Below are 24,828 nucleotides of genomic sequence, written 5' to 3'. Positions count from 1 at the left end.
TAGTCATATACTGAAATGAGGTATAAGGTTGTAGTTCGATAAGGAAAAGGGGGTTTGGTAAATCTGAGTAAGTTTTCACCAGTCGAGTTTAGGACTTGTGGCTGGCAGTGTTCCCTGGTTGGATTCACCGCCCGATGAACAGGATGTTGGCCCGTTCCAGGCGGGCCTGAACGAATGAGACCAGCTTGTTCAGCAGGCAAGGTCCGAAGGTAACCGCTAGAAGCAGCAATGCCAGTGGACCTATTAGGGTAGAAATCAGAGTGCTTAGCCATGGTGATTGATTGAACCAGGACTCGAACCAGCCCTGTTGGGCCTCCCTGTCCTTCTGCCTCTGAGCCAGTATGTTTCGGAGTTCTGCCATGGAGTCTTTTACGACTCCTGTGTGGTCTGCATAGAAGCAGCACTCCTCTCTCAAGGCGGCACACAGGCCTCCTTGCTGCATGAACAGGAGGTCCAGACCTTGCCTGTTCTGCAAGACCACTTCCGAGAGAGAGGAGACTGACTTCTCCAGGAAGGAGATGGATTTCTCGATCCTTTGCAGGTCCTCATCGATGGTCATTTGCAGCTGGGACAGTCCTTGGTGCTGTATCGCTAGGGCTGAGACACCCGTTGCCGTTCCTGCTGCTCCTAAACCGAGCAACATCGCGATAGTTACACATGTTATTATTTCTCTTTTGTGGAGCCGGCTGGGTTCCTCAAAAAGGTGGTACACTTCTTCGTCTGAGTGGCACAGGACCCTAGGAACAATCAGAACTTGGACACAAAAGTCATTAGAGTCATCGAATTTGGCAAGGGACACACAGGGACTCACTCCAGATCGCTGGCAAACCCACATCCAAGGTGCGGATGGGACTACCCACTTATTATTTTTCCTGTTAGGCTTGACAACTTTGGTGCAGACGTTGCCTCTCCGCCTAGCTAGGGTTGCATTGCCAAAGCATCTGCCCAGGCCTGTGACTTGACTCAGGGTGATTCCTTTGCAAGGGGTTTCCCATCTGCACTGGTGAGGGGCATCGGCTGTGGAGTAACTGAAGGGGGTGTTTAAAGCCATTCCTTCATAAAAGGGAGGTTTGACATCGTAGCAAAGCCAGCAGGATTCGGTTAGGTTAGAGTTGGATTCATTCAGGGATATAAAGGTAGCTTCTAACATACAAAGGATTGGGTCTGAGTCCGACCTGGCTGCGCGGTCTGTCTGAAAGACTTCCGCATGGAGGTCTCCACGCGTTTTCCACTCCGCGCAAAACATCTTTATCTTCCGCCAATCCATAAGCGGAGTCCGGTCTTTCTCTAATGACCCCTTCACCCACGCAGGAGCCCTGCGACTAGAAACCTTGTATGCCGCTGATCTCCCTCTGTTAAAGCTAGAATCCAAATCCGAACTCTCCGAATCCGAACTCCCTGACTCCCTTTCGTCCCAGACTGAGTCAGAGTCAGAGGCGGAAGCAGAGTGAGTCAGCACTTCCGGGCTGCTCTGCCTTTTTCCCGGGCTCCGACCCCGCCCCCTCCTGGGGTGGTCGGGCCATTCCCTCCCCCTGGGGTCCGCCCGCCTCCTGCTGGGGGAGGTTCTTGCCCTATAAGGACTTAATTTGAATAGAGCGCTCTGATTGGTCTTACGCCGTACCGTGGGGGCCGCCCCTTCTCCCCGCTCTCTCGCGCGTGCGTTCTGGAGCGCGCTGATTGCATTTCCACCCCCCGCCTCCTTACTTCCGCCCTCACAATGTGCTTCGGCGCCATTTTCAAATCCATACGGCCGCGGGGAGTCCCCGCCGCTCCCAGCGGGGTCGGCTGCGTTCCGCGCCTCCTCCGCCAACCCCCGCCAGAACGCCCGTGCGTGTCCTTCCCCCTCCAATGGCGAGTCCGCTCCCTGGGGGGTTTCCGCCGACCGCGCCTCCCCCGCGAGACCGCCCGGGTCAAGAATCTCCGCAGTCTGTGTCGCCGCACCTACCCCGGGCTGCGGGGGGGCTAGCAAGCAGGTTTGTGCGGCTTTCCAGGCTTCCTGCTCTTGTCGAGCTTTCTGTAAAGCCTGGAGAACTTTGCCCCAGGATTTTAGGGCTTTCCCTGAGCCGGAACACATAGTGTCTTCGGCCAGAACCTTAGTACAATCATCCCACACCCCCGGATGGAGGATATCCGTGGGACTTTCTATAGCCCCAAGCTTAATGAGTCTCGGCAATGCGAGAGATAAATCCTTAATTTTACATTCTACCCCAAAATGTGCATGCATATCTGATACGACCTTTGCAATGGATTCCATGTTCCTTGCTGGTCCAGGGGCGTCCCCTTCGCTGTAGTCGGGCCCGCCGCCACAGCCGCTGCTTCCCGTCCAGGCGAATCCCCATTCCCCCGGGCGCTGATCGGCTTCCCGGGTTTTCAGCACCAGATGTTGCCTTCTGATACAAGGCAGGCGGCCTGGTTTCAGGAAACAGCACGGCGACCCCCTTCCCCAGGGTCGCTCGGGCCTAAGAACCACGCGGACACCAATATGGTGGAGGATCAAAGGCCTTTATTCTCTCTTCTCGTGGGGTTTTATAGTCTAGGGGTGTCATGGTTTGACCCGGAAACAGGATTTCTGGGATGCTGTGTGGATGGGGCCAATGAGTGCTCAGATTTGAATATTGCCACCTGGCCTAACCACTGGGCACTGGGTCCACCTCCGCGAACACAGGGTAAAAGCAGGGCTCTCCCCCTGGCAATTCCTCTTTGGATTTCCGGCGGTGGAGGAGTTGAGTCTCTCCCCCGGCCCAGTTGCTGGCTGGGCTGGGGGAGGGGAAAAGCCATGCAGCCCGGCCTGGGAGAGGTAGGCCTGGCCCCAAGGGTGGAAGGAAGAAAATAAAGAAATGCTGGAAAGCAATGGGCAGCCTGTTTCCACCCCCCCACCCCCCCCCCCCCCCACCTTGGAGACAGACAGAGAAAGTGCAGCCGGTGTTTGGGTGCCGTTACCTTGAAAGCAGTAAACATGTGTTGGTAGCAGGCAGCCCGGCTGAGGAGATGGTGGGGGAGGTGCAGCCAGGAGTCCAGCCGCTTGGAGGAGTTTTTAACCCTTTCTTTGGACAATGAAAATTTCACAGAACACTAACCCTTCCTAGACGAGATGATAAGAGTGGAGGAGGATGAAGGAGATGAGTGAGTGATGAAAGTCTGGACCAGAGAGAGAGAGTGTGATATGTTGGAAAGACGGAGAAGAGGGAGTGGCATTTTATGCTGGACTCTTTTGTGTAGCCATGGACAGAGCTATGTTTCCCTGGAATACAGAGACTGAGACCAGGGGGAGAAATGTCCAAGAGCCAAAGAAGATTCAGTGTGGGTACCCCTCGGCCCCAGGGGGTATATAAAATATGGGGGGGACAGATGTCCCAGAGGTGAGAGACTGAGCTTTTCTGGAACTGGACACAGCCTCCTTAAAAGGACAACCCTGGAAGCAGCCCTGATTCTGGTCCGGTGGTGAGAGCACCGGAACAAGGACGGAAAAGGCCACCACGACACATGGAAGGACTCCCTCTCCTCTTGAGGAACTGAAGTTGAGCATTCTAAAGGGTGGTGCTGGACCCAGATTGGATTTTGGATTGTATTGTATTGGGAATTTGGGGAGGAGGAGGAGAGTATTTTTGTGAAGTTTCATTTTCCTTGTGGTTTTTTTTTTTTCCTTTTTCTTCCTTTTGTGTGTAGTTTAGTAATTGTCTTTGTAGTTTAGTTAATAAACTTTTCTTCTCTTTCAAGTGAGAGCCTGCTTTGTTTATTCCTGGTCAAAATCTCACAGCAGACACCAGAGAAGGTGTATTTTCATGTGGGCATTTGGCCTTGTGCCAGTGTCAAACCAGAACAAGGGGGCTTCTACGTCAGGTGAGGGTCTGTCTTTACCATCTATGGTTAGTGAGGAATGGAAAGTTACTGGCATCTGGTTCAGGGGGCTGCATTCCTATGTTAATTTTCTTATCTAAGGGGACAGGGGCCCTGTCATCCCGTAACATCACGAGATCTTCCGAACGCCAGGCCCTACCTGCTACAAGAAAATAAATGTTTGATCCACAAAAAAAAAATATTTCATATGTCCTGTCTGCCTGCTTCCTTTCAACTGATGAATAGGCTGCATTCCATCAGCAAAGGGTTTATGATCCTGTGTTTCTTTAAACTATAATCATTTTTTATTTCTTTCTAAATCAGACACTATCTACTCATAAGATTCAGATGTCCATGGTAGGGGTGTAATTAAATTGACATGTTAAAAAATATCCTTCTTGTTTTGGTTTTTTTTTTTTTTAATTACCCACATGTAACATCAGTCTGAGAGCTGAAGAAAACCCCTTCATTTGCTGTTTGCCAAGTATCATCTATGTGATACAAATTCTACTTGAGAAATCACACACATTCATTGCCATGTAAACAACCTTTTCCTCATGATTAGGTATTTTGGTGAAGTGAATGATTAGAACATAAGCAAGGGCATTTGTTCAAGATGCTCCAGAAAGAGCTGTGGTCTGTTCTCTTCTTTGCTGCCTATGGTTAGCACTGAGCTGTAAAAAAAGAAAGATTACTAGAAAAAGTGTTACTTTTAGTTTAAATTCGTAAATGATGTTCGAAATACCCTGTTAAATGAAAAGGTGCTCTTTTAAATGACGGCATCTTAAGGGAAAAAGTCAGCTTTAAAGAGGTTTTGAGACAGCTGCTTCTGGGAAAAAAAAAAAATTGGAGGCATCTAAGGTCTTTAGCCATCCCATCTTGAAGATTGATTCAAAACACAGTTCCTTCATCTAGGAAGAACAGAGGACCATAGATGCAACCCATTTGAAAATGGAGTTCTATTTCTTTCTGGTTGGGATTACCGGACATCATTTCTTGTGAAGTCTGCAGTTAACTCTCCAATAATTTCCCTCCCTGAAATTCATCTGCATTTGCTGCTTTGTCCAGAGTCCCCATTGCTTAGCGATGGTATACTCAATCTGTGCATTAGAATATTCAACTAGAGTGTGTTACTCATACCTGCTAGGTTAAATTAGCTGGAACAGAATGGATAGTTACAGTTGCTTGTATACAATAGTCTTATTTTGACAAGTTTTCTTTAGACAGTGTTGAAGCAGTACTAGCAAATAGGAAGTACAGCTTGCAACAGGCAAAGACACTCTTCCACTTTCTCAAGTTTCCTGTAGTTCAATAGATGCCAAAAGTCTTTTTGTAGTACTACTACTGTCTTGTAGGAATACTTGGTCTACTCCTACCTTGGATAAAATTACTAATGGGTTACTTGTCTACAAGGCAGAACATTTTTCCTTTAATAATATGTCTTTTGTAAGTCGGAATCATGAACTTGTGCACCAATCACGTGGAATGTACTCCTACTTACATAAGTTTCACAACCTTCTTTAGAAAGTATTGACTCTGTATAACTTCAAAATAAGAATTCTGGGCATCTTCATTCTATTGCAAATTTTTTTCTGCCATGCTGATATTGTTCTCTATCATTTTTACCAATAGAAATATTTTTCCCTGACACCTATGGAAAAGACCTATGTTGACTCAATAGTGCAGCATCAGTACATTGTTTAGAATTCTTTCAACATGGTCCCAAATATATCTGACAGCTAGACAGCAGAGGTTAGCAACAGTGAATGGGAATAACTTCAGAACCATTTCAGTAGATTTCCCAGGAAGGGTTTGCTTTCTGTCACTGCAAATTTTCCCAGAGATATTGTCTGGTTAAGAGTTGCATCAAAAAGTATTTTTGCACAAACCTTGCGACAAGCTCTGCCTCCGATTTACTAACTGAATGCAAATAGGGTGAAAGTGCTGCTTCAAAGCCCTTTGTGCTCTTTATGTACCAAGAGGGGGATGACCCCAGAAATAAGTTTTTGATCTCTCTTCAGAACACAAGGCATGTCACCACCTCATTCATTTTCTTCTGGGACTCATAGCATCTAAAGACTAAGAAACTCTCTTGCTTGTTTAAGTGTGTTCAGCAAAAAAACCTTTTCTCATCAGCAAATTTGAACACAACTACAATCGAGTCAATTCCAATGCTGGCAGGGCAATACTCTGCTCCAGTAGTAACATGCCACTACTAGAAGACTGTGTAAAAATATTTGTGTACAAAGTAATTGGAGGGAAAAATAGAATTGGGAAGAATTGCACATTGTTCTGGAAAAAGCCTCCTGCCATGGTTTTACAGACATCATTTTCTGGTATCATTTTTAATAGTTGGGGTTTTTTAAATTTTGTATAAGATAAAATATTACTGCACCTTCATGTTTCCTTAATAGAAGTGCAGCCATTTCTTAATAGAACAGAAGTAAGCCATTTGAATATGTACAAATGGCCTTTTCAAATACATATGCTATAGCACACTGGGAAAGTAATTAGCTATAAATAGAAATGTAAAGGTTTAAAAAGATTTTGAAGAAAGTAACTGTAAGGTGATAGAAGAAGAAAACAGCAGTGAAAAAAGGAGGACATCGTACAGTGAAGATGTCTTATTTCACTTTCTGAAAACTGTGTAGGTTTGCTATTGCCAATGGTTTTCATTAGGAAGGAAGAGATTCCTTTGGAAAAAAAAAATTCAAATTGACTTGAACTAAATGTTATGACACTTAGCCTCACCAATCCTGAAGAAAAATTCTTATCACTTGATATGGAAATTGTGATGGTAATGAAGACAAGGATGTCTAAGCTGTGCCATCAGGAACATAAAAAAGTATTAGAATGCAGGTAAGACTGAGCTCCTGAACTAGTAAGAAGGGAATGTAACACAGACATTTTCCTTTAAGAGTCTTCAGGATGAAGAGCAGATCAATTTTTTTATGTGAAGTATTTATGAATAGAATGAACCTTCAAAATAAGATTGTTTTCAAAAACCTGTTTACAGTATCTCTTAGAATGATACACAGTTCTTATTAATAGAAAATCAGTTTTTTCCAAACTGTTGTGCACTCTTAAACAATTTAAAAGAAAAATAGTATTTTTTCACGCTGGGAATGATGTTAATTACAAAAAAGCCTTGTAGCAAACTTGACACTGTAGTCACCTGATTAGCATAGCTTTAACTCAACAAACAAATTTCCCATTGACTATTTTTCACCTTTAAATAATGGCGTCTTTATACTTATGCAGCATCCATGAAGAATTTCTTGGTTTTTATTTTGTACTCAATCCTAAATGGCAGGTTCTGCATTCGGCTATCTGTCTAGCTTTCCCATTTGATGCAGCTTCTGAGAGGTATTTTCAGAATTGAGGACTACCTGCAAGAATGATGCTAAAATGCATGCATTTTACTCCTTGGTTAATGCAAAACTATTTTTCCTTTACAGCACAATAAGAACAGGAAAATAATGATGGTGGATTCAATCCTTACAGTAATACAAAGAGGACTATTATCATCATTAGAAACCAAGCAAGTTGTATTTATTGCACATGCAGTACCATCACTAATGCAAATTACCCTGTAAATTCAAAAGGAATCTGTATCATAGGAGTGGATTGAATGTTTCTATTGATATTTTGCTTAAAGCAGAAAATTAATTCTTTTGAAAGCCGACTCATAATTGCAACCTCACTTTCAACTACAGCTTTCAAACAGTTGAATCATGCCTGTTTATAAAATGATACGGTACAGTACACAATAGCAAATCAGGTCATAGACATTCAAAAGAAAAAAAAAGATCAAAGAACAGATTCATTCACATCTGCAAGCCCTCAAGAGTGTACAGATCAAATGTCCCCAGAAAACTAGGCTGGTAGCGCAAATTCTCCATGTTGGCACCAGCAGAAGCAGCTGCTATCTTTATAGGATGCAATCTTGCTTACATCACCCTTCAGAGCAATCTTCTGTACCCCTGCCCAATACACCTTCTGCTCTATTCCTCGGACTTCACGTTTGCATTTCTGCAGAGTCCTGTCCTGCAAACTGACTCAAAGTTCAGGTAATAGATATCCAAGATTTTAAAATATTGTGTTAAGTTTATTTATTTCATATTTCATTCCGTCTAAGCAAACTGCAACTTTCTGAAGTGAAATATGTCATGTGTATTTTGCATGTTAGTTCTGCTTCACATTAAAACTTCTCACAGACCCCTATGATGCCTTACTGCAAAAATATATAGCTGCAAAGAGTGGTTTTGGGAAGCTAGAAGTGCCAGAAAGCCATGTAAACAATCTAACAATAGAGACTTGAATTTCTGAATGTAATTGCACCATGTAAAGTCAAAATATAAGATTTAAATGGTTTTCATATAATAATGAGTGTGAGGAAGAGCAAATCCAGATAGAATTTTTTTATAAACAGTTCCAGGACAAACATGGCCTTGACTTGGAAGTATAGCATGAAATATTTTTATACAGCATGAGTTCTCATTACCTAATCATATGATTTTTATAACTGAATTGGAAACCAGGAAATAAATGAAGAAAAATATTCAAGCTATAAAAGATGTGAGTTTAAAATTTTCTTTGTATTTGCGATTAAAACTATTAGGTAGCTAAATCGTCACCCATTATTTTAAAAGCATCTGGACATTAAAAATAGATAAATTTCTACAGGACTTGGATGTCAGGTATTCCTGAAAAGCTTTATTTCACTGCTTCCCAACCCTGAATCAATCCACTTAAACACAGCTGTATTTCAAATGCTCAGTGAACCTGACCATGTAATGCATATAGTTGACAAATAATCTGCAGAAAAAGCTAGATCAATTTGAAGATCTTTTCCTGTAAATGGCATTCAAATTATTTGTACAAACACACAGATGGGATTTCTGCTGTCTTCTTCAGGCCACTTCCTCCAGAGAGCTCTCCATCAAATCTCTCTAGTTCTACTCTTCTGGTGATCCAAAGTCAGCACTGGGATTGTCCAGCTGTATGGAATTACTGTCTGCTAGAGCTGCACACTGAGGGCTTCTGTGTGCAGCATCCCGTACGTGAGCCCTACTAATGTCACCCTGTCGGTATAAACTGAGCTAGCTGGACCTTAAGGGACAAGATTGTTCACTGATTTTGTAATAGAAATTAGGTATAAGAAGAAGGCAGGAGGATTTAAATATTTCTGCCTCCGCCTTAAGCAACAATAAATCTTGGTCTTTATCTGAAAAACTAGGTGAATTAACCCATTCAGCATTCATATGCCAAAAATGTCAGTAATACACTAAGAACTGTCAAAAGAGTAACAATTCCAATATTACTTTATAAAAATAATTAATTTGAAAAAGTCAGGAAGAAGGATGAAACATGCCAATATCCTATCCTGAGAATCATTCTGTTGATTTGCACAGGTTTCTTACTATATATAGTAGAGGTGGCCTTTGAGTCCCAGTAAAATATCTGTATTACAGAATATGTAAATATGTCTATGTAAAACCTGTTCCTCTAAGTCCTAGTAAAATATCTGTATAGTACTAGAATATCTGTATATAGGCCTTGCCCCAGCAGGTCCCAGTTGATCTTGATGGGTTGCAGCTGCAATGTCCTTCATTGGGCTGCAGCTGTGGCTAGTGAAGGTAGCTGGGATAAAAGGGGGTGGGTTGGCCAGTCAGGGAGAGCCTGGAAGGAGCCCTGGCTAAGAAGGAAAAACATGCAGAAGAAGGAGTCTGTGCTGTGAAGATCTGCAGCTGTAAGAAAACACCAGGAGAAGGTATGGGACTCTAGAAATATAACAACAACAACAACTATATTCCCATCTATTGCATTGGACATGCATGCTTGTGATGACAGAAATACTTGCAAAGCTTACCAGATAAACCATGTTCTCTTCAGACAGAAAAACATTTCTTGATGGTTGTATTTGCTAATTACATTTAGACTCAATGTTCTTAAAGGTCTTTTCCAACCAAAGTGATTCCATAATTCTCTAAGCTGCACATCCTGCTTCTCCTGGTTGAGGGCAAATTTGGCAGAAAACCTCTAAAGGGGCCCCCCCCAAGAAAGCCCACCCACATGGCCCCTCCCCTCAACTGGTTTGGGAAAAATTTCCTTGGAGAGAAGTAGAAAAAACCTGTTTATTTACCAGGCAAAGCACTCTCCAGCACAAAAAATGAACAATACCAGATGACAAGACTCATTTGCCACTCTGAAGAGACGACAAATTCAGAAAGTCTCACCTGTGGATGCTCGCTCTGTTATCAATCCCTCTGGCACTGAGAAAGGCTGCTGCCCAGAGTAGACCCCCATAGGCCACAAAGTGCAAGCTCCCAGTGCTCCCCAGGTCCCAGTCTGGAGCAGGTTTGAACAGTTCCAAGAAAAGGGAAAGAAAAAAAGACAGTCCAGGGAAAAGTCTGCCTCAGCCAGCTAAACCAACTGAAAAGCAAAGGAAGAATCTGTTCTGCTCCGTCAGTGCCCAGACAACATAGTGTAGCACAGAATGTGGAGCAGGGTTGCTTTTAGAAGAGTGAGTGCAGCCTTTGATAACAAACTATGTGCTTCTTCTTGTCCCCACCTTGGCTCTCAGAACCAGTCTTGAAGGCAGAGAATATAATATCCAGCATTAACTTAACAGATGACTGGGGATACAAGCATCATAAAGTCACCCTAGGACACTGCTCTACTGAGATATGTCACCAGACTATGCTAAGACAAAGTTTTGGAACTGCTAATTAAAATTCTACTATTACAGTGAAGCTGAGGAGGAAACAGCTCACTCCAGTTACCTTGAGGCATGCCAATACTTCCTTTCAATCACAATGTTTTTCAATTTTAAGTCCGTGACATCACAGGCATAATTAAACATCTTTTGGGCAGGAAGTAAGATATTATTCTTCTCATTATACTGAAGGGCAAGCTGAAATGCAAAGCAGTTATTTCAAAATGAAAAAGCAATGAAGTCAATAGTAAAATCCACCACAGTTTTGTTTACTACCCTAAGTCCTTACTATCCCAAAATACAAGAACAGCTGCAAAAGCCTTGTGACTACTTAATTTTTTCCTATACCTACATGGAGAATAAGGGATAAATTATCCCAAACAATGGTAATCCACAACAAAGCATTCTTGACATCATACTAAGCTTTTACAGAGCAAACTCTTCACCTGATCACTTTTGTGTTCCCCTTGGGATGCCTTTTGCAGCTACAGTGTGCCTGGAGCTCTGGGCTTTGTGGTTTCAAAACCTGTTCCATATTGCAGTGCAAGATGTTTTCTATTACCATCTGTATGGCTGTCTCTTCTTCCACTGGATATTCAGAGGAACAATACATCCTTCTCTACAGGACCCCCTTGCTCCAACAGAACTCCACCTGACCCTTCAGGAGGACTGCAGCCACATTTCCATTTGGACTGCTACCAACACCCTGACACACAGAGTGTCAGGTTGGGTTCTGACTCTGTCAGTGTTGTTATAGTGTTCAGCATTGTTTGTTTTATCCTTTTTTTTTCTTCTCTTCCCTATTAAAGAACTGTTACTTCCTGCTCCCATTTTTTTGCCTGACAGCCCCTTAATTTAAAATTTATAGCAATTTGGAGGAGTGGGAAGGGTTTACATTCTCCAACTCAGGGGAGGCTCCTGCCTTCCTTAGCAGACTCCTGTTTTTCCAAACCAAGACAGATTTTGGCTCCCAATGTGGGCTTGAGGGCATAGAAACAAAAAGGGAATAACAGTTCTTGAGTAATCTAATTTTTTGTGTGTGGCTATAGAAACCTCGTTAAGCGACACCATGTGGTCCAGCTTGCCCTGGTTTGGGTGGCACCTGATCGTGGCTGTATTTCTCCCATTTGTAGGCCTTTATCTAAACATGGGTCCTATAACCAAGGCTACTGTGTCTGTCATCCGGTTTGTTTTATGGGTGAATAAGGTGAGGAATTAATGGATTTTTAACTTCCTCTGGAAAGCAGGCACATGGATTCACAGCTATCACACACTAACTGTATGTTTTTGGGGTTACTTTTATAATGGCACCTGCTGTAAGGAAATGACACTGGGCGAAATCTTCTCTCAACCCTTTAACCATCTCTTTGGGTCTGCCCCACCAGTTTTTGAAGGGTTCAGATCCACTCTAAATATTAATGATATCATAGAGTGGCTGGTGTTGCTGATAGGCCTGTTCTATTTAGCATTTAGAGAGAAGGGGAAACTAACCTGGATAAGTACCCTGACACCTACCCCAAAATCTAACATGCCACAGGGAAAGAATGCAGGACCAGCACCATAGAAAGTGCTGGAAGACTCTTGAGGAAGGGATCCAACAGCTGAGAGAAGTGGCAGTATTGGAGGTACTCTTTGGGAGGGATGGACAGCATGATAATGACCCCGACAATGTTAGGTACACAAGGACAAATGTTGTGGAGTCTGGAAAATCTGCCATCTCAATACACCACCTTTATTGCAATGATTAATGCCGACACCAACCAAGACACAGTGGGTTCTGTTGCCAACAAGTTTAGAAATGATGAAAGTATGATCAGTGGCCCAATGCAGGCTCATGTCTCTGCTGTGGTCCAAGAACTCAGAGAGGAGATGAGAGAGGCGTTGAGGAGGAACAGTTCCCACATTGCACCAGTGCGAGTCACAAGCCCCAAAGTCAGAGTCCAACATTCCCCAGCTAGAGAGAGGGGGTACACCCCACACGCTGACCTGTGGTTTTTTCTGCGTGACCATGGGGAAGACATGGGAAGGTGGGATGGGAAACTCACTTCTGTCCTGGCAGCACGGGTGTGTCAACTCAAGGAGGGAAACACTAATAATGGGAATTCCAGTAAAGTGAAGGTAGTCTCAACCTCCCATGACCGAGCTGCTGAGTATGATCTGTCAGATCCCCTGGAAGGTACCTCTACCATGTATGCCCAGAAACAAATAGTAACCAGGGTTAGAGGGCCCCCGCCTCTAGCCAGGGAGAGGCACGGGAAAACCAGATTTTCTGGGCGGTGTGGATCCGATGGCCTGGCATATCAGAACCACAAAAGTACGATGCCTTAGTTGATATTGGTGAGCAGTGTGCCCTGATACCATCGGGACGTGTGGGGGCGGAATCTGTTTCCATTGCCGGGGTGACAGGGGGATCACAGCAATTGACCCTGTTGGAAGCCGAGGTGAGCCTGACTGGGAAAGAGTGAAAAAAACATCCTATTGTGACTGGCCCAGAGGCCCCGTGTATTCTGGGCATAGATTTCCTTTGCAACAGCTATTACAAAGATCCAAAGGAACTCAGATGGGCTTTTGGCATAGCTGCTGTAGAGGCAGGAAACATCAAGCAGTTAAACACTTTGCCTGGACTATCAAAATGCCCATCTGCAGTAGGTCTCCGGAATGCAGATGAGCAACAAGTGCCAACTGCCACCTTGACAGTGCACAGCAAGCAGTATCAGATGAATCGAGATGCCGTGATCCCCATCTACAAAATGATCCGTGAGCTGGAGAGCCAAGGGGTGGTCAGCAAGACCCACTCACTTCAACAGTCCCATCTGGCCTGTGCGATTTTCTGACAAAGAATGGAGATTGACTGTGGACTATCGTGGCTTGAATTAAGTGGCTCCACCACTGAGCGCTGCTGTGCCAGATATGCTGGAACTCCAGTAGAAGCTGAAGTCTGAGGCAGCAAAGTGGTGCGCCACCACTGACATTGCTAATGCATTTTTCTCCATTCCTCTGGCAGCACAATGCAGGCCTCAGTTTGCTTTCACCTGGAGGGGCGTGCAGTACACCTGAAACCAACTGCCCCAGGGGTGGAAGCACAGTCTCACCATCTGCCATGGACTGATCCAGACTGCACTGGAAAAGGGTGAGGGCTCGAGAGCACTTGCACTACATCGACGACATCATTGTGTGGGGGAACATGGCAATGGAAGTGTTTGAGAAAAGAGAGAATCATCAGGATTCTGCTATAAGCCAGCTTCGCTATCAAGAAGAGTAAAGTCAAGGGACCTGCCCGAGAGATCCAGTTCCTGGGAGTGAAGTGGTAAGATTCCTACTGAGGTCATCAACAAAATCACCGCAATGTCTCCACCAACTAGCAAGAAGGAAACACAAGCTTTCCTGGGTGCCATAGGTTTTTGGAGGATGCGCATTCCCAATTACAGTCAAATTGTGAGTCCTCTTTACCTGGTCACCCGCAAGAAGAACAATCTCCACTGGGGTCCTGAGCAGCAAAAAGCTTTTGCCCAGATCAAGCAGGAGATCGCTCATGCGGTTGCCCTTGGCACAGTCAGGATGGTACCAGAGGTAAAGAACGTGCTCTACTCTGCAGCCGGAAACAATGGCTTGTCCTGGAGCCTTTGGCAGAAGGTGCCTGGGAAGACTCAAGGCCAACCACTGGGATTTTGGAGTCGAAGCTACAGAGGGTCCAAAGCCATCTACACTCCCACAGAGAAGGAAATCTCAGGTGCCTGTGAAGGAGTCCAGGCTGCCTCAGAGGTGATTGGCAACGAAGAACAGCTCCTCTTGGCACCCCGACTACCAGTGCTGGGTTGGATGTTTAAAGGAAAGGTTCCTACCACCCACTATGCCACTGACACTACATGGAGTAAATGGATTGCTCTTATCACACAGCGTGTCCGTATTGGAAACCTGAATCGCACTGGGATTTTGGAGATAATTACAAACTGGCCGGAAGGTGAGAATTTTGGTCTCACAGATGAAGAGGAACAAGAACCAGTGACACGTGCTGAAGAGGCTCCTCCATACAACCATCTACCAGCAGAGGAAACACGCTACGAGCTTTTCACTGACAGTTCCTGTCGCATCGTAGGAATGAACCGGAAGTGGAAAGCAGCTGTATGGAGCCCCACATGACAGGTTGCACAAGCTACCGAAGGGGAAGGTGGATCAAGTCAACTTGCGGAACTCAAAGCTGTTCAGCTGGCCCTGGACATTGCTGAGAGAGAGAAATGGCCAAAGCTTTACCTTTATACTGATTCATGGATGGTAGCCAATGCTCTTTGGGGCTAGGTGGAAAAAGGCCAACTGGCAGCATAGGGGAAAACCAATCTGGACTGCTGATGAATGGAAAGACATTGCCGCTCGGTTGGAGAAGCTACCTGTGAAAGTCTGCCATGTAGATGCCCATGTCCTCAAGAGTTGGGCTGATGAGGAACACCGAAACAACGAGCAGGTAGATCAGGCAGCAAAAATAGAGGTGTCGAAGGTAGACTTAGATTGGCAACATAAGGGGAGTTGTTCCTAGCTCGATGGGCCCGTGATGCCTCAGGTCATCAAGGTAGAGATGCCACCTCTAATTGGGCACGAGACTGAGGGGTGGATTTAACCATGGACAATATTTCTCAGGTCATCCATGACTGTGAGACATGAGCTGCCATCAAGCAGGCCAAGCAAGTGAAGCCCCTCTGGTGCGGTGGGTGGTGGTCCAAGTATGGAGAGGCCTGGCAGATTGACTACATCACACTGCCCCAGACATGCCAGGGCAAGCACTGTGTGCTGACCATGGTGGAAGCAACCACTGGATGGTTGGAAACCTACCCTGTGCCTCACGCCACTGCCCAGAACTCCATCCTGGGCCTTGAAAAGCAAATCCTGTGGAGACATGACACCCCTGAGAGAACTGAGTCAGACAACGGGACTCCTTTTAAGAATGGCCTTATCAACATCTGGGCCAGGGAACATGGTATTGAATGGATAGAAAATATCCTCTATCATGCACCAGGAAAGTTGAACAGTGCAATGGACTACTTAAAACTACTCTTAAGGCACTGGGGAGGGGACTTTTAGAAATTCGGAAATGAACTTAGCAAATGCCACCTGGATGGTCAACACCAGAGGGTCCATAAATCAAGCTGGTCCTGCCCAGTCTGAACCCCTGCACACAGTGGATGGAGATAAAGTCCCTGTTGCGCACATGAAAGGTATTTAGGAAAGACTGTTTGGATGACTCCCACCTCAAGTAAAGACAAACCCATCCGTGGGATTGTTTTTGCTCAAGGACCTTGTTACACTTGGTGGGTAATGCAGAAAGATGGAGAAAGCCCTTGCGTACCACAGGAAAACCTAGTCTTAAGTGAGAGCTGTGTGTAAGGTTTCTTTGTGATGCAGATCGAAATGAATAAGGTGTGTATAATGTTCCAGACTGCAATGCAAGATGTTTTCTATTACCATCTGTATGGCAGATTATCTTTTGTTAAGTGGGCAGTTTGCTTTATCTCTCTCTTTGAGTGAGAACAATCACTCCTCCCTCGGGAGGGACATCTGTTGATAACAGGCTATTGAATGTCACTGCATGTCTGAAAACTACATCCCATTGTGAGATGCTAAGGCCACAGGGAGGAGCCAAGCATTCTTACCCAGATATAATCCAGAGGTTTTGAGACACCAGCATGGTTTTTTCCACTGGATTCCCCAGAGGAAAGGCAGCTGTCTCTCCTTCCAATGGATCTTTGGAGGAAGAATACATCCTTCTCTACATGACCCCTTGCTCCAACCGAACCACACCTGAAACTTCAGGAGGACTGTAGCCACATTTCCATTTGGACTGCTACCAACACCCTGACACACAGGGTGTCAGGTTGGGTTCTGACTCTGTCAGTGTTGTTATAGTGTTCAGCATTGTTTGTTTTATCCTTTTATTCTTTTTTTTCTTCCCTATTAAAGAACTGTTATTTCCTGCTCCCATTTTTTTGCCACAAAGCCCCTAAATTAGGAATTTTTATATATTCGGAGAAATGGGGAGGGTTTACATTCTCCAACTCAGGGGAGACTCCTGCCTTCCTTAGTAGAGTCCTGTCTTTAAAAACCAAGACAAAGCCATAACACTAGCAAGAACGCTAACAACTGGGCAGTAAACAGTGCCTTAGGCTAAAGGTGGATCCAAGGAAAAGGTTGTGCTGGAAGCCATGTTGTGAAATTTTTTTGCTCCCCGGTAAATGTCTTTTGCAGCTGCAGTGGGCCTGGAGCTCTGGCCCTTGGGGTTTCAAAACCCTAACTCTAGGTGGAACCCTAACCCTAACCCTAGGCACTAAATGCAGCCTTGAAATAAAACTATATCTAAGGACAAAGCTGTGGTGGAAGCCATGTTGTGGCAGTTGGGTGCTACTCTTGGGATGGCTTTTGAAACTACAGTGTGCCTTGATCTCTGGGCTATGTGGTGAAATAAACAGGGCCAGGAGACTTCTTCTCCTTTTTAAGGCCTTTATTAAAAGTGATCAGCTCAGGATTGGGCAGCTCGGCGGGGCTGCAGTCCCCGTTGCGTCCCCCAGGGCGACTCAGAGGAGGAGGATAAGCACAGCTCTGTCCACCAGGGGCAGAGCTGGGGAATCACATCCTCGTGGGAGCCTTTAAGGCGTGGTGTTCCCGTCCAATGTTGTCCCTCCCGGGCCAGTCGGCTCGGTCTCACCGCCGGGGACGACTCCCATGGTCAGGGAGAGAGGGACTCCAAAGGTGTTCCGCATCTCTGCAGGCTCAGCACTCGGCTCCTCATGTCCAGATATCACTCCAGTCTCTCAACTCTTAGGTGGCTCGTTGTTTTTGGGGTTTTCTCAGTACGTTTGGAGCCATATTCTCCCACAGCATGCTGGTCCTGGAGTCACTTTGCATAACCCCCCCCCACCCTCTCAGGTCTCTTCACCCTTCTGGGAAAAGTACACCTTAGCCTCGGGCAAGGCTCTGCTAATACAAAAGGAGCAATTAGCTACAACAACCCGTGACTACAATAACAAAACACACAGAACTTTGGCAGGGACAGTGATCTGGCTGCCTTTTTGTAACTTTTTCTCACAAAAAAAATTAACAGAATTTTTGTTCATAACACGAGGTATCAAACCCCTAACTCTAGCTGTGACCTAACCCTAGACAGTAAACAGTGCCTTTGGCTATGGCTGGATCCAAGGAAAAAGGTGTGGTGGAAGCCATGTTGTTGCAGTTTTGTTTTCATTTTGGGATGTCCTTAGCTTCTACAGTGGGCCTGGAACTCTGGGCTTTGTGGTTTCAAACCCTTTACCTAGCTGAAACCCTAACCCAAGGCAGTAAACAGTGCCATAAACTATGGTTGGATCCAAGGAAAAAGCTGTGATGGAAACCACGTTGTGGCAGTTTTGTGTTGCCCTTGGGCTGCCTTTTGCAGCTGCAGTGTGCCTGGAGCTTTGTGCTTTCTGGTTTCAAAACCTAAACCTAGCTGGAATCCTAACCCTAGACACTAAAGGCAGCTTTAGGCTAAGGCTGGTTTCAAGGAAAAAGATGTGGTGGAAGCCATGTTTCGCCAGTTTTCCTTCCCCTTTGGGTTGCCTTTTGCAACAGCAGTGTGCCTGTGGCTAGGGGCTTGGTGGTTTGAAAACCCTAATCCTATGTTTTAAACGCACCTCTGGAGTAAGGCTAGTTCCAAGGAAAACCTGTAGTGAAGGCCACTTTGTGGCAGTATTGTGTTCCTCTAGGGATGCCTTTGGGAGCTGCAGTGTGCCTGGAATTCCGGGCTTTGTTGTTTCAAAACACTAACCCTAGCTGGAACCCTAAACCTAGGCAGTAAACAGTACATTTGGCCATGGCTGGATGCAACGAAAATCAGTGGTGCAAGTCATGTTGTGTGATTTTTTTGCTCCCCTTGAGATATCTTTTGCAGCAGCAGTGTTCCTGGAGCTCTGGGATTTGTGGGTTCAAAACCCTAACCCTACGTGAAACCCTAACCCTAAAAATAGGCTTTAAACATAGCCTTGGGCTCAGGCTGTATCCAAGGAAAAAGCGGTAGTGAAAGCCAGGTTGTGGCAGTTTTGTGTTCCTCTAGGGATGCCTTTTCCAGCTGCACTGTACCTTGAGCTCTGGCCTTTGTGGTTTCAAAACCCTAACCGTAGCTGGAACCCTAAACCTAACCCAAGGCTTTAAATGGAGCCTGGGGCAAAGGCTGGTTCCAGGGAAAAAGCTGAGGTGCAAGCCATGTTGTGGCATTTTTGTGCTCCTCTTGGGATACCTTTTGCAGCTGCAGTGTGCCTGGAACTCTGGGCTTTGTGGTTTCAGAAACTTTACCCTAGCTGGAACCCTAACCAAAACAAAAGGCACTAAACGTAGCATTGGGCTAAGGCTGTTTCTAAGAAAAATTCTTTCACGGAAGCTATGTTGTGGTGGTTTTCTATTTCTTTCAGGATGTCCTTAGCATCTGCAGTGTGCCTGGAGCTCTGGCCTTTGTGGGCTCAAATCTCCAACCCTAGTTGGCACCCTAAACCTAACCTTGGGCCTTAAACGCAGCCTTGGGCAAAGGCTGTATCCAAGAAAAAGCTGCAGTGCAAGCCATGTTCTGGTAGATTTGTGCTCCTCTTGGGATCCCTTGGGCAGCTGCAGTGTGCCTGGACCTCTGGGCTTTGTGGTTTCAAAACCCTCACCCTAGCTGGAACCCTAACCCTAACACTCAGCACCCAACGCAGCTTGGGCCAAGGCTGGTTCCAAGGAAAAGCAGTGGTGGAAGCCATGTTGTGTCATTTTTTTGCTCCCCTTGACATGTCTTCTGCAGCTTCAGTGTATCTGGAGCTCTGGGCTTTGTGGTTCCTAACCCTAGCTGGATTCAACTCTGCCTAACTCAAGGCACTAAACACAGCCTTCGTTAAGGCTGCTTCCAAGGAAAAAGCAGTGGTGGAAGCCAAAGTGCAGCAGTATTGTGTTGCTCTAGGGATGCCTTTTGCAGCTACAGTGCACGGGAAACTCTGGATTCAAAGCCCTAACACTAGCTGGAACCCTAACCCTAGGGAAAAAAAGGCAGATTTAGGTCAAGTCTGGTTCCAAGCAAAAAGCTGTGGTGGAAGACATGTTGTTGCAGTTTTGCAACATGTGTTCCTCTTAGACTGGCTTTTGCAGCTGCAGTGTTCCTGGAGCTCTGGGCTTTGTGGTTTCAAAACCCTAACCCTAGCTAGAACCTTAACCTGAACGCTAGGCACAAAACGCTGCATTCGGCTGAGTCTCGTTCAAGGGAAAGCTGTGATGAAAGCCATGTTGTGGCAGTTTTGTGTTGAACTTGGACTGCCGTTTGCATCTGCATGTGCGCCTGGAGCTCTGGGCTTTGTGGTTTTAAAACCCAAACCCTAGGTGTTACCCTAACCCTAGGCAGTAAACAGTGCCTTAGGCTATGGTTGCTTCCAAAGAAAAAGCTTTGATGAAAGCCATGTTGGGCCAGTTTTGTGATCCCCTTGGGATACCTTTTGCAGCTGCAGTGTGCCTGGAGCTCTGGGCTTTGTGGTTTCAAAACCCTAACCCTAGCTAGAACCCTAACTCCAATGCTAGGCAGTCAACACAGTCTTGGGCTAAGGCTGGTTCCAAGGTGGTTCCAGTGGTGGAAGCCATGTTGTGTCATTTCTTTGCTCCCCTTGAGATGTCTTTTGCAGCTGCAGTGTGCCTGGAACTCTGGGCTTTGTGCTTTCAAAATGCTAACTCCAGCTGTATCCCTAACTCTAAACCTAACCCTAATCCTATCCCTAACTCTTATACTAAGCCTAGTTTTACATCACTATGATATAAAAGAATTACGTCAAACTTTGAAAGAAAGGAGATTCTTTTCTCTCTATTTTAACAATGTGTTAAAAAATACTTTTAAATCTTATGATTTAGTCCCTGCTAATTGTAAGAATTTAGCTTCTCTGATTTTAACCAATTCACAGTACCTGTTATGTGAATTACAACAGAAAAAACTTCTTAATAAGCTAGTTGAAAGATATGCAAATACTGATTATGCAAATTTAGATGTTGCTCAATTAGCAGGTGACTCACCTTACCATAGTGCTGAAAATCAAGCAGTAGACCCGCCTCAGCCTGTATTAGCAGACATTAAAGATGCTGCAAAGAAAGCTTTGTTTTCACTTGAGCCAGCCAGCACACATTTAAATTCTTATCCACTGATCAAACAAGGTGAAACAGAATCCTATGGTTCTTTTTTAGACAGATTAACTCAAGCAGTCGAAAAGCAATGTCCAGATGAACAACCTCGCTTCTATATTGTTCAAAACCTTGCTTATGTAAATGCTAATGACGAATGTAGAAAAATTATTTTAACTTTGCCTGATCAGCCTCCAACCATTACCCAGATGTTAACAGCTTGCAGCAGACTTATAAGTTCACAAAATCCTGCAAACTCACAGGTCAATGCTTTAGGGAAATCATTGGAAGACAATTTGACACAACGAATAGATAAAATTGAAAAGCTGTTAGCACTGGCAGTTGGACTCTGACAAAAAGCCTCATTGCTTTGTTTGTTGTGAACCTAGTCATGTTAAAAAATGATTGTCATGTGCAAACATTCCAACCAAAACAACTTTCTACCTGTCATAAAATATGATTGTCATGATGTATATGATCTGCTAATGTCTTGTGTCCGGTTTTCGGCTATTTGGATGGCCTGGAAAGGCCCGGGGTGGCCTTGGGCAGCCCGCGTTTCAAAGGAACAGAAGAGGCTTCAGTTCTTTTCTCGGTCTCTGTGTTTATTAATTGTTTATCTAAAAGATTTTCTTTCGGCCCGACAGAGGTCTGCTCAGCAGCCAGTCATGAGCACACTTCCCTCCCCTCCGGGCGGTCACCTATCTTTATACCCAAAGTTGCGTATACAATATTTATCATTTTTCCCCAATACCTTTCACCCTTATTGCCCGGTGCACTTTTAGTAACAACCAATCTCAAAGTGCCACCATCACCACAGAAGATGGAGGAGAAGAAGAAGAAGAAGAAGAAGGACAGGACACGCCCCAATTCCTCCATCTTACTTCTCGAAACCCCCCTGTACAGAAATCCTAAACCCTGTGTTTCACTCTCTAACTAACTAATCCCTTCACCATTCACCCCGGTGAAACCCTCCTATCCTCATACAGGTGTCGTCTCCTGTGTAGGATCAAAGTCCAGCCACCAGGCACTTCTGGCAACATTCCAGGACTCCTGAGCCCCCCAAGGGTGGTCTCGGTGACTCGGCACCTCAGTCCTGAGGTGCTGAGATCCCACAGTCTTGTTGTACAAGTTTTGTCCTCAGTTCACAGAAGTTTCCAAGATCCAAGATTCTACACTACATGAATGATTTACTCATCGCAGCTTCAACGCAGACAGAGATGCAGCAAACCCATGCTAGCGCTAGATTTGACATTTCTACGACAAAAATCCAAAGATACAACAAGCTGAGGCATCAACTCTTCAAAGACAACAAGCTCATCGCTGCATTCCTGCTGTAGTTCGAGCTTTTCAGCTTTTCCCTCAACCTTTTAATTTAATCACAGATTCTGCTTATGTTGCTAACGTGGTTAAAAGATTAGAAAGGTCAATTTTAAAAGATGTTAGCAATGAAATTTTATGTCTTTAGCTTTCATGTCTTTTTACAACTTTGCAATATAGAACTAATCCATATTTTGTTTCTCACATCAGGGCTCACTCTTCGCTTCCTAGATTTTTAGTAAAAAGAAATGCAAGAGCAGACAAACTGACAATAGTTATTTCAAACACTTTGCCAAACATTTTTGAACAAGCAAAATTGAGTCATGCCTTTTTTCACCAAAATGCACAAGCACTTGTACAAATGTTACAAATCTCTAAAAGTCAAGCTAAAGCTATCATCAGTACTTGCCCTGACTGTCAGCTTGTGCAACCTCCTGCTTCTACAGGAGTGGTCAACCCCCGAAGCTTGCAAAGCCTGCAGTTGTAGCAAACAGACATCACTAAATACCCTTCCTTTAGTAAATTCAAAAATATTCATGTTTCAGTAGACATGTTCTCTAGTGCAATTTTTGCTTCCCTTCACAAAAGTGAAACAAGCAATCATGCCTGTCATCATTTCCTGCAAGCTTTTGCTTCATTAGGTGTACCCCAAGAAGTAAAAACTGACAATAGTCCTGCATACATATCTCAAAAATTAGCCATGTTTCTAAATGAATGAGGTGTTCAGCACATCTTTAGTATTCCCCACTCTCCCACAAGCCAACCAATTATTGAAAGAGCACATCAAACCCTAAAACGCATTTTAGAACAGCAGAGAGGGAGAATGAAGATCACACCACAGATGAAGCTGAACAAGGCTCTGTATGTTTTTAATTTTCTAAACAGTACGAGTGCAGAACCTGATCCATCAATCTTTAGGCACTTTTCAAATAACACACAGGCAAAACTGAAAGAAAATCCTCCTGTTCTAATTAGAAACCCTGAATCTAGACAGATTGAAAATCCTTTTTGATTAATAACGTAGGGCAAAGAGTATGCTTCTGTCTCTACAAGTGCTAGAATTAAGTGGGTCCCTGCCAAAAACATATCGCACCTCAGAACCTGTTGATGAGCCCAGAACCGAGGAAGCAAGTACGCAGACGTGAACCAAACAGAGAGATCCCAAGTCTTGCCTGACGTTCCTTGTGCCTGATGTTCTTTGGGCATCAGTGGAACCTGCAAACTCTGATTTTGTGTTAACGTTATTTATGAGTGTGCCAATTGTATGTTGAATGTTTGTTCAAGAGAGCTAATTTATGGCAAAAGCTTAGATTATTGTTTTTGTGGAGAACAAAATTTTAAAATTGATATATCTGTAAAGATTCTACCAAAACTTAGCTCATGAAAATGATGGAGCAAGTTCAAGTTGTATGTTCATATTGGTGGATTTTAATTGTTTTTTGTCGTGCAGATTTGCCTGTAGAACAACCTAAAACAAATGTTTGGGTGACCTTAGCCAAGGCTGCCGGCTCAGATACTATATGTTTGTCTAACTCGGAACCAGAAAAACCTTTTTCAACCGGTCTGGTTGGTGTACCAGTGAAAGAGTTGCCTTTGGTCAAAAAACAATCCAATGGTAGGCCAGGTGGAATTGACAATAGAAACAATCCCTCATTGAATTGGAACGTTTGGTCCAAAAAACTTCCCAAGGCAGCATCTGAACCTCAAGAATTACAAATCCTTAGCTCTTTGACCATGAATTTTTGTTTTACTTTCATAGCTCATGCCTGGCGAAAAGGTGATCCCCCAAAGTACAATGTTACTCCCCATTATTTTGCATATAGGAATTTGAGCTTTTGGTGTAATTTTTCAAACAGTTGGGATGGGCTTTCTGAGGCTGATCAATATCCACAGCAATTGCCGAAAGGGTATTGGTTCATTTGTGGAGACAGAGCTCGGCAAAGCATTCCAGCACACCTTGAAGGTGGCCCTTGTAGCATTGGGATGCTCATTGTAATTGCCCCCACTGCCCAAGCAGTTATGAAAAAGAAAAAAAAAAGAGAACTAGAGCTGTCCCTCATTATGGGGAGAACTGTCAGAGTGATTTTATGCCTTAGAATGCTGCCAGAAAAGTTTCAGCAGGTTTTTTTTTTACCCCAATTGGCTTCAGCAGTGGCATTGAAACAATTAGATCAAGTTGGATGCTGGCTGAGCAAACAAGCTAATGCCACATCCTCTGCAATTAGTGATATGTTAACTGATGTTGATAGTGTTAGACATGCTACTCTTCAAAATAGAGCAGCAATTGATTTTCTTTTACTGGCACAAGGACATGGTTGTGAAGAATTTGAAGGATTGTGTTGTATGAATTTGTCCAATCATTCTGAATCCATTCACAAAAGCATACAAAAACTGAAAGATCTGACAGCTCAAATTAAAGAAGATGGTGGCTCCTGGCTGGCTGATTTGTTTCAAGAACAGAGCTTTGCACCTTGGCTAAGGCAACTTCGCAAGATAGGTCTTTATGTATTGAGCGTTCTGGTATTGATATTGATAGTAACACCCTGCATACTTCAGTGTGTACGGCGAATGATGAACAAAACAGTCCGAGAAGTTTTTTGTCACACGAGAGAGAGAATTAAGAAGTAGAAGCACAGAGAGTGTGTTCGAAATCTCACGAATGTAGTAGACGAAGGTGTAGACATGGAGGAAGATTTTGAATTAAGACCTTAGAATCGACCAGAGTTTTTTGAACAATGACTTGTAACTATTGTCAAACGTGATTCATATCTCTTTCAAAGACTAAGCCTTCACAGCATTAAGTTGCTGTGCTG

General features: G+C 44.5%; 1 long non-coding RNA gene across 3 annotated transcripts in view; it reads left to right on the top strand.

Moving 5' to 3' along the window:
• Positions 1 to 24,828, top strand: part of LOC141730595 (uncharacterized) — a 40,236-nt gene that overhangs the window by 6,235 nt on the left and 9,173 nt on the right. The window contains exons 2-3 of one of the 3 annotated variants that reach the window (XR_012582201.1): positions 7,296 to 7,907; positions 8,755 to 24,087. The exons of 1 other annotated variant lie outside the window; for it this stretch is intronic. This is a non-coding gene — a long non-coding RNA (uncharacterized LOC141730595). Of the gene's footprint in view, positions 1 to 7,295; positions 24,088 to 24,828 lie in introns of those variants that run through there. One more of the 3 variants, XR_012582199.1, reaches the window with a different exon arrangement.

Source organism: Zonotrichia albicollis, chromosome 11 (assembly GCF_047830755.1).
Source record: "Zonotrichia albicollis isolate bZonAlb1 chromosome 11, bZonAlb1.hap1, whole genome shotgun sequence".
Taxonomy (NCBI): domain Eukaryota; kingdom Metazoa; phylum Chordata; class Aves; order Passeriformes; family Passerellidae; genus Zonotrichia; species Zonotrichia albicollis.
Note: the sequence above shows the minus strand (reverse complement) of the source record. Positions and strands in the feature narration are given on the sequence as shown.